Source organism: Gracilinanus agilis, chromosome 2 (genome assembly GCF_016433145.1).
Source record: "Gracilinanus agilis isolate LMUSP501 chromosome 2, AgileGrace, whole genome shotgun sequence".
NCBI classification, from domain to species: domain Eukaryota; kingdom Metazoa; phylum Chordata; class Mammalia; order Didelphimorphia; family Didelphidae; genus Gracilinanus; species Gracilinanus agilis.
Genome location: NC_058131.1, coordinates 216,348,354 through 216,362,901, shown reverse-complemented (window position 1 = coordinate 216,362,901; position 14,548 = coordinate 216,348,354). Strand labels below are relative to the sequence as shown.

Here is a 14,548-nt window from a genome sequence, read left to right as displayed (position 1 = left end):
CTTGATGAGATTTTTCTGCTTTATCTGATCATGATAAAGTAACAAAAACACTAACTCCTGTTTCTGGTTCCTTTAGCTTTAAGGTGCAGGGTGCATTTTCCTCCTAACAACCCTATGAGAGGAAACTACAAGTTTCCCCAAGAGGGTCAATTGTGATTATTCTCATTTTACAAATGGAAAAACTGAAGTCCAGAAAGTTTAAATGACTTGCTAGAGTGGTGAGTAGCAGATCTAAGGTTTGAACTCATATCTTCTGACTTCCCAAAGCAGTATTTTCTTCATTACAACATACTGAGCTGAATATTTCTAGCTAAAAGCCTCGAGCTGAGGAAGCTTCCCTGTACTCTGAAAGGAGTTTGGTTTCAATTGATCAATCAATTAATAACTATTAAGCTGCAGCTACTGTGCTAAGTACTGATTTTAGACTTCACCACTCACTTATAGCTTAGGACCAGACAAAAGTCATTAACACTCCATTGTGAAAGTTCTTCATTAGTTTTTTTCCCCCTAAACTTTCACTTAGATTTGTGATTCTTGCTCACTATGAAACACAAAACAGGTTAATGAAATGGAATTCTGCTTGTTGTATATGTTCTTGTAATTGCAAAGGAAATAAATACATGAAATGTATGTAAATAAAGCATAAATTAAACTCCCCAAACAGATGTATATTCCTATATGTGTAATAAATCTATCTTGAATGACTTAGAACTGACAGTGCAGGGTCAATTCATATTGAGCCCTGTCCCCACTTTCTCGATTCAGCCTTCCTTTTCAGAAGAATTTCATGTGTTTTTCTTTCTTACACTCTGTGTTCCAGCCAAATGATCTTGTTGCTGCTCCCCATAAAGAGTCCTTCCATCTCCAGTCTGTGATCCACTGCATAGGCTTCCCTCCTCCATTCTTCCCTATGAACCAATTAATGTCCTTTGAGGTTCAGCTCATATGCCAAGTCCTATAGGAAGCCTTTCGTGAGAGAGAGAGGGAGAGAGGGAGAGAGAGAGAGAGCTCTCGCCCCATTTATGAGCAATTTCTCTCTTTTCAAATGATCATGTATTTATTTGCTTGTAGGAGACAGCTCAATGAAGTGGCTAGTCATAGATGTGGGGTTAGGGGATCCTGAATTCTAATTTTGACTCAGGTACTTCTTAGCTATGTAACTGAGCAAGCCATTACCTTAGATTTAGGTTCCTCTGTAAGACAGTGATGTTAACAGTACCTTACTCTACTAACTTCTAGTGAGGATCAAAAGAACTAATGAACACAAAATGCTTTGCAGACCCTAAAATGCTATATAAATGTTAGCTGTTATTATTGCATGTTTCTGTCCCCCCCCAGAAGATGTAAACTCTTCAAGATCAAGGACTTTTTAATTTCCATTTTTGTATCCCCAGTATCTAGTCTAGAGCCTTGTAGATAGTAGATTCTAAATCAGTTACTCTCCAATAAGTAAATCTCTATCCTTCCACACACTGTTGATGGCTGCCTCATATTGCACTAAGGAATAGAAGGTTGAGAGAAGGTGGTGGGGTGGGAAGGGTGATGAGAAGGATGAATGGAAGCCATTTAGTCGAACCCTCTTCTTTTATGGGTGAAGGAATAGAGAGAAGTGAATTATCCCAAAGCTATGCAGGTTGTAAGTAGAGCTGGGATTCAAACTCAGATCCGGTGATTCCTTATTTAGACCTCTTTATATTGGACCACCATTCCTAGGTTTTCTTCTTGGGCTAGATTTCATAAAACTGCACTCTGTGTGGCCTTATGTGTGGAATCATTTCAGTTTTTCCAACCTTCTCCTACTTATAGGCGGTGGTGAACTCTAGGGGTCAATTTTACATCTTCCTGAGGAACACTCTGAGCCAGCTCATACAAATATCACTATATACTTGGAGTCAAATATGAACTCAAATGCAAGCTACATGATATTGGACAAGTCACTTAACACTGTTTGCCTCAGTTTCCTCATCTCTAAAATGAGCTGGAAAAGGAAATAGCAAACCACTCCAGTACTGCCAAGAAAACCTCAAATGTACTCACCAAGAATCATACATAGTAAAACAAATCAGTAACAGAAAACCAAATGAAGGGAATTTTTTGAGTTATACCCATGAAAAATTTTCTTGAGGTGACATATACATGTGTGTTGATATTTTTTTTCACTGCCAACATGCTGTAAAAATGAATTACAGATCCATCATTAAAAATGCATCAGACTTGTATTTGATTTGTGACATATCAGCTGTGTGACTCTGGGTAAGTTGCTTAACTATTCTCAGAATCAATTTGCTTATCTGAGAAATGGGGTAGCAAAAGTGCTTCCTCACAGGAATGTGGTGAGGACCAAATGAAATAAAGCATGTGAAGTGTTTTGCAAATATTTTAGCAGCATACATGTGGCAGATGTTTTCTCGTGATAGGGCAGAGTTGCTCTGATTCCTCCACATTCACCTAGGCGGCACTATCCACGTGCACCTCTCCCTCCCTCCACCGCCAACCAAGAGCCCATATTAATGAGAAGGCATGCCGAAGCCAGGAATATAATATGTGGCTAGAGAACAGAATTAAGCTAATTAAGATTTAGGCTGGAACTCACTACCTCCGTCTCGTTATCCCTGTCTTCTAACCTGCTGTGCTAATCAGCCACAGACTGGGTATAGTGTGCAAAAGTTCATGCAGTTCTGGAGATTGAGAGCAGTTGAGTTTTGGGCTTTTTTTTCCTCCTGGTTCATATATGGCTTTAACTTAAATAGCAGGAGAAAACATGCAAAAGCAGCACAAATCATTTCCCTTCTGCCTTCTCTCACCCCTAAAAGGAAAAGCAACAGACAAGGTCATAAACTAAGCTTCTCGAAGTCTCTCATGGTGTCTACGAGTAACTAGGGATACCTAGAAACCAAGGGATTTTTAATATAAGACTATTTTACTTGTATGGTTCGGTTGCTTGCACATAATTCATTTGTAAATTGATACTAATGAAAGTTGGGATTGAAATACTGTATACAGCCCAAATTAGGAGCCTGGCACAAATCCCCACTTGGACAGCAAATCATTTACTGTTGCCAAATTGGAGTCTAGAGTAATTTACCATAAGATGGGCTTTTAACCCTAATATCAAGACACACTCAGCAGTTTGCTATGAAAGCTCATTAGCTACTAGGAGCTGCTCATTGTTAAGGGAACGCCGTCAGGATAAACACATCATTTTGGCATTTTTTTTCCTCAACATTACTAATTCCACCATGTATTAACATGAAAATAAATGAAAATCCTGCACCGTAGTAACTCATTCTGGTTTTTTATTCATCATTGGACTGTAAAAGAAGGTTGGTTTAGTTAATTTTCCTTTGTGTGTTTTCTTTCACAGGGTAAATTTTTACATGTCCATAATGTATAGTGACAATTCAAAGGGGGAAAGATTTCCTCTTGAACTTTTGGAAATATGTGATAATTTAATTACCTTTTAAAATATCTGAAGAATTTTCACTTTAAGCATCTGCCTACACTTGTCCCTAGCTGTATGTGGATATTGGGGGATTGGAGAGGCTTCAGTTTACCAGTACTTCCGATGACAGCTAAAATTCTGTTCTCTAGGTGTCTCTTTCTAGGATGGTCATCATCTGAATCTGAATCCAGCCCCATGGTACATTTTGTGTCAGGATTTGCCTGATTACTAGATACGGGAGACAATATGGTATTGTGGAAAGTGTTTAAAATTTAGAATTGCTTTTGGGTTTAAATTTTTGGTGCCAAATTGTGATCTCTGCAGCTGGGGAGACTGAAGCTGGTAGACTGCTAAAAGGAAGCACTATTATTATCCTGGTTTTTCATATTGACAAACTGAGGTTGAGAGAGTGTGACTTGTGATGGTCATACAGTTAGTAAATCAAACAGATTTCAAAAACAGGTCTGACATATAACTCATGGTGGATCAGTAGCTTATCTTTGCCCATAAATGAAATCATGTTGGCAATAAAATGCTTGAGATTGTTTTAGCTTCAATGGGCAAATCATATTTGGTCTCTGCACAAGGTGTGGCACCAATTTGGTCTACCTCCAAGAGTGGGAGTCCATCAGGCTCTCTAAGTGGAGTGAATAGACTGAGATGAAAAACTGAGCAAGTCAAAGATCTCCTGCCAATTAGAAATGATATTGGTCCATGGATGATTATTGTATATTCAGATAAATTGAGATAGAAAAAGTCTGTCTTAAAACACACACACACACACACATACATACACACGCAAAAAATCCAGAAACAATGGTCATGTTTTAAAATCTGGCTCTGCAACTTATTACTTATTTGATATTGCGCAAGTTGCTTAGCTTTTTCAGCCTCATCTTTTCCTCATCTGTAAAATGAAGAGGTTTAGCTGGATAGTTTCTGAGATTCATTTAAGTTCTAAATTTCTGATCTGGAGATGGAGCATAGTGTATAGTGGTCTAAGATTCAGAGGGTTAACATTTTGCCAGTGGCAAATATGGATGTGTGTGACTCTTGGCAAGTCATTTCAGTCTTTCAGTGTCCCAGGATTCTCTTTGAGAACATGAGTAAAATAACAGTGGCAGATCTGCTTCTGTACAGAGAAGTTCCTCAATAGGAATTGCGTAGGCAAATGAAATCACTATATCATTCAATACAAAGAGATCAGGGAAATGCTGGGTGACCAAAAGTAGGCACATCCTGTTTTCCCATTAACAATTAACTAATATTTGTCATTTCTCTCTCTGCTCCATAATAACGTTGCAAGAAATTAGATGCTTTAACTTAATTTTGAATACTGCTAATAGAATCAAAGTATATTTTAAAGTGTCTTGAAACCTTGAAGGAGGTCACTATTGACATGCTCCAGGAGTCTGTGCTTGACTTATACTGTTTAGCATTTTCTATCAATGAGTTGGAAAAAATATTAACATGATTCCTGGATTCATAATTGACCTGGGAGGGATAACTATCATGATAGAGGCCAGAGTAAGGATCCAAAAAAGATCTTGAAAGATTAGTTAACCACAGGGGCCAACTGAACAAGATCAACCTTAATTGGGGATAACCACAGAGTATTATACTTTGGTGTAATAAAAAATTGACTTCCTAAATACAAGATGGAGAAGCATGACTATGCAGCCATGGGTGATGTAGTGATCTGCAAAATAATGTGAATTGACATTATGAGAGGATGGCCACATTTTTGGCCTATACCAAGACATGCATGGTGTCCAGGAATAGGGAATTGATAATTTGCTGTCCATTACTGCGTTTGTAAGACCATATCTGGAATACTATATTCAATTTTGGACTTTGATTTTTAGGAAGACTACTGATAAAATACAGAATATTTAATATAATACAATTGACATGAGTAAGGGTCCCAAATTCATGCCAAAGGGTCATTGGCTAAGGATCTAGGAAGTTCCCCCAGAAAGTAAGTTATAGGGACTAGAATCAAATGTTTAAATGACTATCACATGGGGAATAAGAATGACCCTTGTTCTGCTTGACCTTTGAGGGCAGAAGTAGGAGTAATGGGTTGAGATGCAAAGATGTAATTTCAAACTGAAGGTAAGAAAACAGTTCCAAAGAATTAAAGCTATCAAAAAGTGTGAAATATGTTTAGGCAAAGAGATGGTTTCACTTACTTGGGGGTCTTCTTCAAGGAAACATGTATTTTATGTCTTCAAGTAAAAATTATATCATAGGGGAAACTTCTTTTTTTTTCAGGTATGGGTTGGATAAGAAAGTCCCTATTCAACTCTGAAATCTTTTGATTCTGTGAGTGTGAAATCAAATCATGGCTAATAGTATTCAAACAGGCCAATCCTCTGTAATTACAGTAAATGAAACATACAGTTTGTAGAAAGTGCCTGTGTATATCAAGTCCAAAAGCATGTGTTGACCATTCATGCACAGTATGAAGTGAATATGTATACCCTCATCTCCTGCATGACCTTGGACAATCCATTCAGTCACAGCACATTTCATTATGTGGCAGAGAGAGAATAGGACTTACTCAAAGCACAAGGGAACCCTGATGCTTTGTTAATTAAAGTTTGTACAGGGATTTGAGAGTCTTAGGTGAAAAGCACTAGAGCTGTGTTTAGTTCAGTTATTTTACTCAATTGTAATCAATTTTCCATTGTTCAAGTTCAGCTTGTGAATTTGCAAGCTTCTTATGTCCTCTCCTTTTTCTTTTCCCATTTGACTCCATTTCAGTCATTTTGCCCTGTATCAACACCTCCATGCAAGGGCATGAATGGGAAGCAGGAGGCCATGAAGCTTATAATTAGGCTAAGGCTGATGAATAAGTAGTCCACAGACAAGATGGGTTGGGAAGTAGGCTGCTAATACTAGTGGTTTAAGTGAAGTCTAGAGGTTATTTATGAACTATTATCAATGTGACCTATAGACACACTGGTATCCAGTGGATAATTGAGGGTGGGTTATAGCAGAGCTGTTGGCAACAGTTTTCTTTTGATGCTAGATATTTTAACATATACTACTAGCAAAGACACAACTAAGAGAGGATCATTGATCTTAAGACCAGCCTTAAAGGGGAAGGGGAGGCAGTAGGAGCTGGAAGATGATCAATATAGAATCTCATAAATAATCTTGCAGAGGGGGCATCTAGGTGACTCAGTGGATAGGAGATCCTGGGTTCAAATCTGACCTAAGACACTTAGTAGATAGATATGTGACCCTGCGCAAATGAACTTACTTCCAACTGCCTAGTCTTTATTGCTCTTCTGTCTTGGAATCAACGTTTAATATAAATCTAATCTAATCTAATAAATATAAATGAAACAATAAATATAAATATGATATAAATAAATAGGAGAGAAGGTTTTTTTTAATATTCTTTCAGAACCTGGGAATGGCTCTGGGAAAGTGAATTATGAATCTACACACATGGTGTCTCTGCCACCACGTACAGGGATTCATTTCTCAAGTCTTGGTAGCTTCCTAGCAATACTTTCCTTCATTCTATGATCAAAAATTGATCTGCCTTCTCTCTGTCATACCAGGAATCCAACCCTGAGTATAGGCACCACTTGGATCTCTGCAAGGTAGATAATTACAAATTATTATGCGTATGGATGCAGTTGTTGTGATTTTAAAGTCATCCATTTCCAAGAAATACAGATGTAGGTAATGAGTTTACCTCTTACATCAGACCTCATAGAAAAGAGATAATGATTAATAACATGCCGTTGCTTGCCATTCTGTCAGATTGAAATCCCTGACCTCAAAAATAAAGAGGCCCCTATGAAAGCTGAGTGCCCTAAAGAAGCATCAGAGAGCAGTGCTCAGCTATAGGACTAGATTCTGAAAATATTAGATAAATATATATATATATATCAATTCTTGGCCATAATGTTCAGTGATAAAAATGATGACAACTTTTACTATTTCACAAGAATTTCCATGCCATCATTTCTAATCTGGGATGTGATTTTAATTTCATTATGTTAAAATGACCAGTTACTGTGGGAAGACTTGCCAAGAACAATCTATATTAATCAGAAGTTAATCATTAAATTTCTGTTCAGGGCACTGTGTTAGGCACTACTGAGATAGGGCCAATGGTGAGGGGTGAGAAACTGAAATACCGAGGTTTTTTTCTAGAAGAAGGATCATATTTTCTGCCTTTTCATTCTTATAGCATTCCTAATGACATCTAGTGTTTCTATAGGATGAAATCCTGAGGGAATAGATTTTTATTACTCCCATGCTCCTTTTTCTGGGTCAAGATAGCATAAAGGGGCCTGACCCGATATTAAGTAGTACCTAATGATTGACAGTCTGTGGTTCTAGACGTTTTAAACATAAAGAAAAAAATCTCACATTAAATAGAATTTTTATTTTGTTTCCTAAATAGTCTAGTGTATTCTTTACTCCTCACATAGCCTTCTGTGGTATTCTTATTCAGAACTTTTGCAGTGTCTTTCTTTGTCCTTTAAGAATGTTTCCCTGGCCATTTATATGACCTTTCCCATATAATGTAGCCTTATAGGTTTTCATTTGATAGCATCATATTCCACTGCTTAATCCCCTCCTATAAAGCCTTTGTAATATTCACTCTGTGATCTGCATTGCATTGAAATTCTGTTAAATTCAGTGAACATTTAGTAAATGTCTACCATATGCAAAACACTGTGCTTGAGGAGGAAAGAGAATAGCAGATAAGGTCTAAATAAGATTCAGTTACTGTCTTCATTGATCACATAATCTAGCAGGAGAATAAAACACATGAATATTATTCAACAATACCTAATAAATGCATAAGGATATGGAAAAATAAAGTATGATCTATGACCTGAAGGGGAAAGGGGGACTACTGATTCAGGGATGAGAGAAATCATTATGAGGAAGTTGAACTTTGAGGGGGGCTTTTAAAGTCTGAAAAGGAAAGGATGAGTGCCAAGGAAGTGACTGGTTCTTTGGAGGTTGGAGGAGAATCATGAAAAAAAAAGTTCTGTCCTACATAAACTGTGCAAAAGCCTATCCCTATCCCTTCTATCTTATAACTAGTGGATCTGCCTCTCCACCAGCAAGGAACTTGGAGATTGTGACATAGAAACTTTCACTTGCTTTTTAAATGAGAGTTTATGTTATTAAAGGACCATGAGGGAAGGGTCGAGAACCAAACCCAGCACCAATCCATATTAAATGCTAATGCGTGAACTGCACCTACTACCATTCACATCCTTGCTAAGTTAGTTTTTAGAATCCTTAGGGAACAACTGAAGAATTTGTCCTGTGGCTTTTCTGCTGGGATCCATACCTTCTGGTTTTTGAACTGATGACCCAAGTATTCTCCCATTCTTATTAGATGGGGAATCATGACAATGAGTATTCTTATCATCCTGGTAGGACTTTTGTCAGTATGTGGTTCATGACCTTCCATGGTAGATAGGTGGTTCAGTGGATAGAATGATACATCTGGAGTCAGAAGACGTGTTCATATTCAGCTTTTTATACTTATTAGTTTGTGTGACACTGGGCAAATCACTTAATCCTGTTTTTCATTCTATAAAATGGGAATAATGATAGCACTTACCTCCCTGGGTTATTGTGAAGATAATGTGAGATAATCGTAAAATGCTTAGCACAATACCTGGCACAAAGTAACTGGTATATAAATGCTAATTATTTATTTTTATTATTAAAATAATTATTATTATTATCTCATTGATACATTGATACTTGGGATTAATTTAAGGATTGGCACCCACACTTTGGAGTAATTTGGGGTATATGGAAATTCCCCATTTTGAGGGTTCTATTTAACCCTCCTCCCTTTATGGTTGTTCACATATCTCTGCTTCCTTCTTCAATCCAGCATCAAGACTCTTGACCTCTTTTTCCACCTTCTATCCTCCAAGTGGAAGATTGAATAAATGAACAGTCCACAAATCGTCCTGGACTTCAGTGTGCTCACTCACTCTCTTTTTGGCTTTCTCAACCACCTTATAACAGATCTCTCTGGCAAATCATGATGACGTCTTTTCCCATCCATGCATTTAGTAAAATCCTATTGAGACACTTAATGACGACTCTTATTTTTGTTCTAGGAAGACAAGTTGCTGCTGCCCATCTGTTTGTACACTTTATCACCAAATCTTCCACTAATGCCACCTGGCACTTTCCATCTTGTCAGAATTTGAATGGTTCATAAAAATAGATTCCTTCACTGCTCCAGTCATAGAAGCATGTAACAGGATTCGTAGCAGTTTAGCTAAAATGTGTAGCAGCACCTTTGGTATGTTTTTAAAATATTATTTTCCATGGAAAATAGGAGAAAATGTTTTCTGGTGTTCACCTAAGATTCCAAGAATCCTAGCTAAGATATTGTTCTCTATTGGTTTTAGGAAGAAAACAAAACAAAACAAAACAAAAATTCAGTATTGCCCAGAGCAAATTAAATATAATTGGAAGATATTTAGCAAAATAAATAAAAATATAATAACACAAAGAATGTTAATAAGTGTTTTTCTAAGTCAATATGAAGCCCGTAGTGATTTTTTATGTACGGATCAGTAGTTCTTATTTCTTTTTGAGTTTGAAACCACTATTCCATAGTCTTTCATAACTTTTTACCAGTATTAGTAGAAACAAATTCTTTTAGAAAACAAGTTGCTGGAATGTGGAAAGGTCAATATCAGAATATTTTATACTTGTAGCAGGGTTTGTGCATCATATGATTGTGCATCAACCTTCATAGTAAACAGCAGAAGCAGAAAGTAGAAAGGATTCAAATGGTAAAACTAACCAATCTGGAACAACTACCCTAATATTAACCCTAAAAGAACTTTTAACATTGACAATATTATAGTTATTATATTGCTCAAGGTTGGTGTTTTTTTTAAAAAGCATTTTAGTATAACCACTAAAGACAGTGAGGTGACTGGAGGATGGAGTAGCAGGTCTGGAGTCAGGAAAACATACTAAAGATTTCTTCTTCCTGAGTTCAAATAAGATACTAGCTATGGGACCCTGGGGAAGTCACTTAACCCTGTTTGCCTCAGTTTTCTCACCTACAAAATGAGGTGGAGAAAGAAATGGCAAATCACTCCAGGGTCTTTGCCAAGAAAACCCCAAATGATATCACAAACAGTCAGACAATAAAGAAAAACAATAATGACTAAAAATCAATGCTTGTTTGTTAGTAAACTCAGATCTTTTCTTCCTTCAGAATCCAATTTCCTTCTTCCCCAAATTTTTCTTGACCAAAGCAATAATTGTTCTAAGGCTAGTCGTGAGGCTTAGATAAAATTTCTGGATATCTCTAATAGACTGAACATTTATCCCTGGATAGGCGGAACATAAAGGTGAAAAATGATATGGTTCTGACAAAACTGGTTCATCTCACTTTGTGTTGGCTTTTCTTAAATGAAGATTTACATGAACAAAAAAATCTCTATTATTATTGTAGAAATTTTAAAATGAATACCAGCAGTCACTTTCATTGTAACTATCACAGGGTTTGGAGAACAAAGATCTGGTGTTAGAGCTCAGATTTAAAAGAACTGCAACTTAAAATGGCTACAGTTTGGGTAAAAATTGAAAATCAATTTAATTTAATTAGTGAGTAAAGGAATACACTGTAATTTCTCATTTTTGTTAGATCTATTAAAGTCTATGCTTTCATTTAAAATTTCACCATCATTAATTTAAACTCTATCTTAAGTATAATTACTCATTTTGTCTGAGACTGGAAGATGCAAAATATAGTACTCTAGCCTTTTCTGTCTGTCCTCATTGAGAAAGGAAGAAAATCACAGGATTAGAGCACAGCCAGGGAAGAGAAAACTCTCATATTCTCACATCATTAAGTACAACACACATTTGCTATCAGACAATTTAGCATGGAAATGTTTGTCATTTTCACCATCTCTGTCTCTTCTGGGGAGCCTGCAATTTAAACCAAATCTTGTAGACATAGTGCCTTGTAGCATATTCTGTCACTGGGGCTGGTGAACAGAATCCCCTAAAATCTAGAAGAGGCAGTCCACTTTCTAGAGATGAAAAAATAACAACAAAACTAATGACTCTCAAGATTTAGCTAACCAGATTTTTACTTTCCTCATTTAGCAGAGGCCATTTTTCAGAAGCATCACCTTTAAGGTTAGACCCTGAACAATAGATAAATAACTCTTTTTGGATTAAAAAATATTTTTCTTCTATTTTCAGCAAACAGAATCACCAGTCTTCCCCATGACTTAACCCCCAACCTCATGGGTCAGTGAAGGGCCTTTCTCATCAGTTTTTCTTTTAACTTGAATGGAAGAAGTTTTAAGAGCTTTGTTTCCCAGAAGTGAGATAATTCTCAGTAGGGAAAGGTTCACAGTCTTTGTTCCAAGGAACAATGAAAATAATCTCAATTTCTAAGAAGATTGAGTCACTGTATACTAGAATAAGTAGGCTGCCTTTCTTCAAGGAGACATGTAGGTATAGCAGGCAAAATTATGTAAAAAACAAGATACACACATGTATACTTCAATAATTTTGTTAAGATCCCTTATCTAACAGATTATAACTTCTCTGTCTCTTAATCGTTGAGAGTTACAGTGGTAGAAAAATTAATCAATGCTAGCAACAAAAAATCTGTTCATCACACTGAGGATATAAAGACAAAGTAAAAACTAGTCCTCATCCTCAATGAACTTACATCCTTTTAGGTGATATGACATTTATCAAAATAGTAGAAAACAAGATAAGTTGGGAATAGAGAGATCACTGACAAGTTAGTATCTGGGAAGGAATGCCCAAGAAGGTGATGTCTGAGTTGGGAGGAAGCTAGGTACATTACGGTAGAAACTCTGTGATTAATGTTATAATGAGCCTTTCTGAATTTACTAGATTGGTCCTCAGACAAGATACCAAATCATTGCTGAGATTATTCTGAAAATATTTCCAGCTAAGTAGGACTTACAAAGACTTGCTCTCCTCTAATGTGGACCTCAATGACCTAGGTTCATCTTCATAGAATAAACCATCCAAGGAAGATTCTGGTAAAGAACTCTGTAGAGTTGAGAAATGCCAATACTACCTATGGAAAACATTTTCATATCATATATGCAATATCATCTACTTCTAATGAATATATGAACACAAGTTCCCTGTTCCTCTCTAGGTAGCTGTTTTTAATTCACTCATTTGTTTTGATTTACACCTAGTTTCTCTAGTTGTGTCTAGTGGGGTATCTGTGGACACCAATCAGTTTTCATTCCTTGTGTTATATTTCATTAACTCACCTGATCAAGACTGTTGCTCTAGAACAGGGGTTGGCAACTTATGGCTCTCCAGCCATATCTGGCTCTTTTGAGGGCCAGATATGGCTCTTTCTGCAGGAGCCATAAAGTCAATTTTTTTTCAGGCGCTGTTACAGGAGTGCGCACTGTGAGCACTGTATGGCTCTCACGCAATTACATTTAAAAAAAATGTGGCATCTATGACTCTCAAGGCCAAAAAGGTTGCCGACCCCTGCTCTAGAAAGTTCAGTATTTAATCAAAGTTGTAATAAAAAGCATAATGTATTAATATCAAGGTACTCACTGCACATCAACACAAACTGAATTTCTTTTAGTTCTGGCTGTAACCCCTGGGGATTTAAATTGGAGAAAATAAAATAACAAATCCTGGAAATTCCATTTTTGATTTCCTCTAAACAAAAGGATTTTAACTTGGTATGTATGTTATCATTCAGACTGTGCTAATGAATGCAGGATTCCTAAGTATTCCACATACCATTACTTGAATTTAACTCTCTCCCTTAAGATCAGATGAGCACATGGTTTTCTACCTTTATCTCTCTAGTACAAGTATAGTCTATTGGATTTTTCTGAAAGTAGACAGCATTATTGACTTATCAAATTATTTCTGAAAGAAAAGAAAACAGAAGGTCCTGGGTTCAGATTTAACCCCAAATACTTCGTAGCTCTGTGACCCTGGACAAGTCACTTAACTGCAATTGCCTAGCTCTTACCACTTTTCTGCCTTGGAATAGATATTTAGTATCAATTCCAAGACAAAGTAAGAATTTTTAACAAAAAGCAAATAAAGGAGAGGGAAATACAAGTACGCTCACATTTGACCAACATTTATAACTAGGTAGCACAATGGATCAAATATGAAGATTGGAATTTTGGAGATATGAGTTTGAATCTTAATCAAAAGCACTTACTAGATCTATGACCCTAGGCAAATAACACCCCCTCTCAGCTTTTCAGTTTCCTTACCTCTAAAATGGGAAGTGTAATAGCACTTACCCTACAGGGTTATTATGAAGGTCAAAAAAGATAATATATATATATATATATATATAAATATAAAGCACTTTCTAAAACTTAAAGTGCTATATAAACACTGCTATCATTAATCTTGCTATTTTTACACCTTCTCCTCCTCCTTCTCCTTCTGCTGCTGCTAGTACTACTAGTACCGCTACTACCCTCTTACTCTTAGTGTTCTCCCTTCAAATTCCCTTCCTCTTTAAGCCTCTCCCTTAAGGGTACACCTTCAACAATAAACATCTACGTCACTACTAGCTAAGTTTCACCTGCTATAATAAATGTCCTAATTTTTAAATTCAATCAACAAAAAAGCAGGTATTTGCTTTCCATTGTAACACTTTTCTATGGCTATTTAATGGAGTCAACATTGTATCTTTTCCAGTTTTAGTCCAGTTTTCACTCTGCCATATCTTGTGAGCAATGCTAAGTAAAATTCCAAGTCAAATAGTTTGTATTTTCCCTAATAATGGTAAATATATATATGCTATAACATACTTTTCTCTAAAGAATCCAGTGTTCTTAACAAAAGCTATCTTATTTATTGTCCCAAGCAAGAAACCAATATCATATAACTATGTGATAGTCAGCCAAAATACTTAGCAATCAGCTATGAAGTACAATAATTGTGTTTTTTTTCAATTTTTTGCCTTAGTCCTGCAGGAAAGAAATTGGTGTATTTCTAATGGTTCAGAAGAAAAGGGGAGTTGTGGTGTCTGGGCTGATATTTAGTATGGGAGAGAGCAGTAGGGGAAATCTTTTA

At 36.5% G+C, this 14,548-nt stretch overlaps 1 protein-coding gene across 1 annotated transcript in view; it reads left to right on the top strand.

The window, feature by feature from the left end:
* The window catches only part of CDH13 (cadherin 13), a 1,311,104-nt gene that overhangs the window by 175,046 nt on the left and 1,121,510 nt on the right, over positions 1–14,548 (top strand). The gene's annotated exons all lie outside the window — the stretch shown is intronic.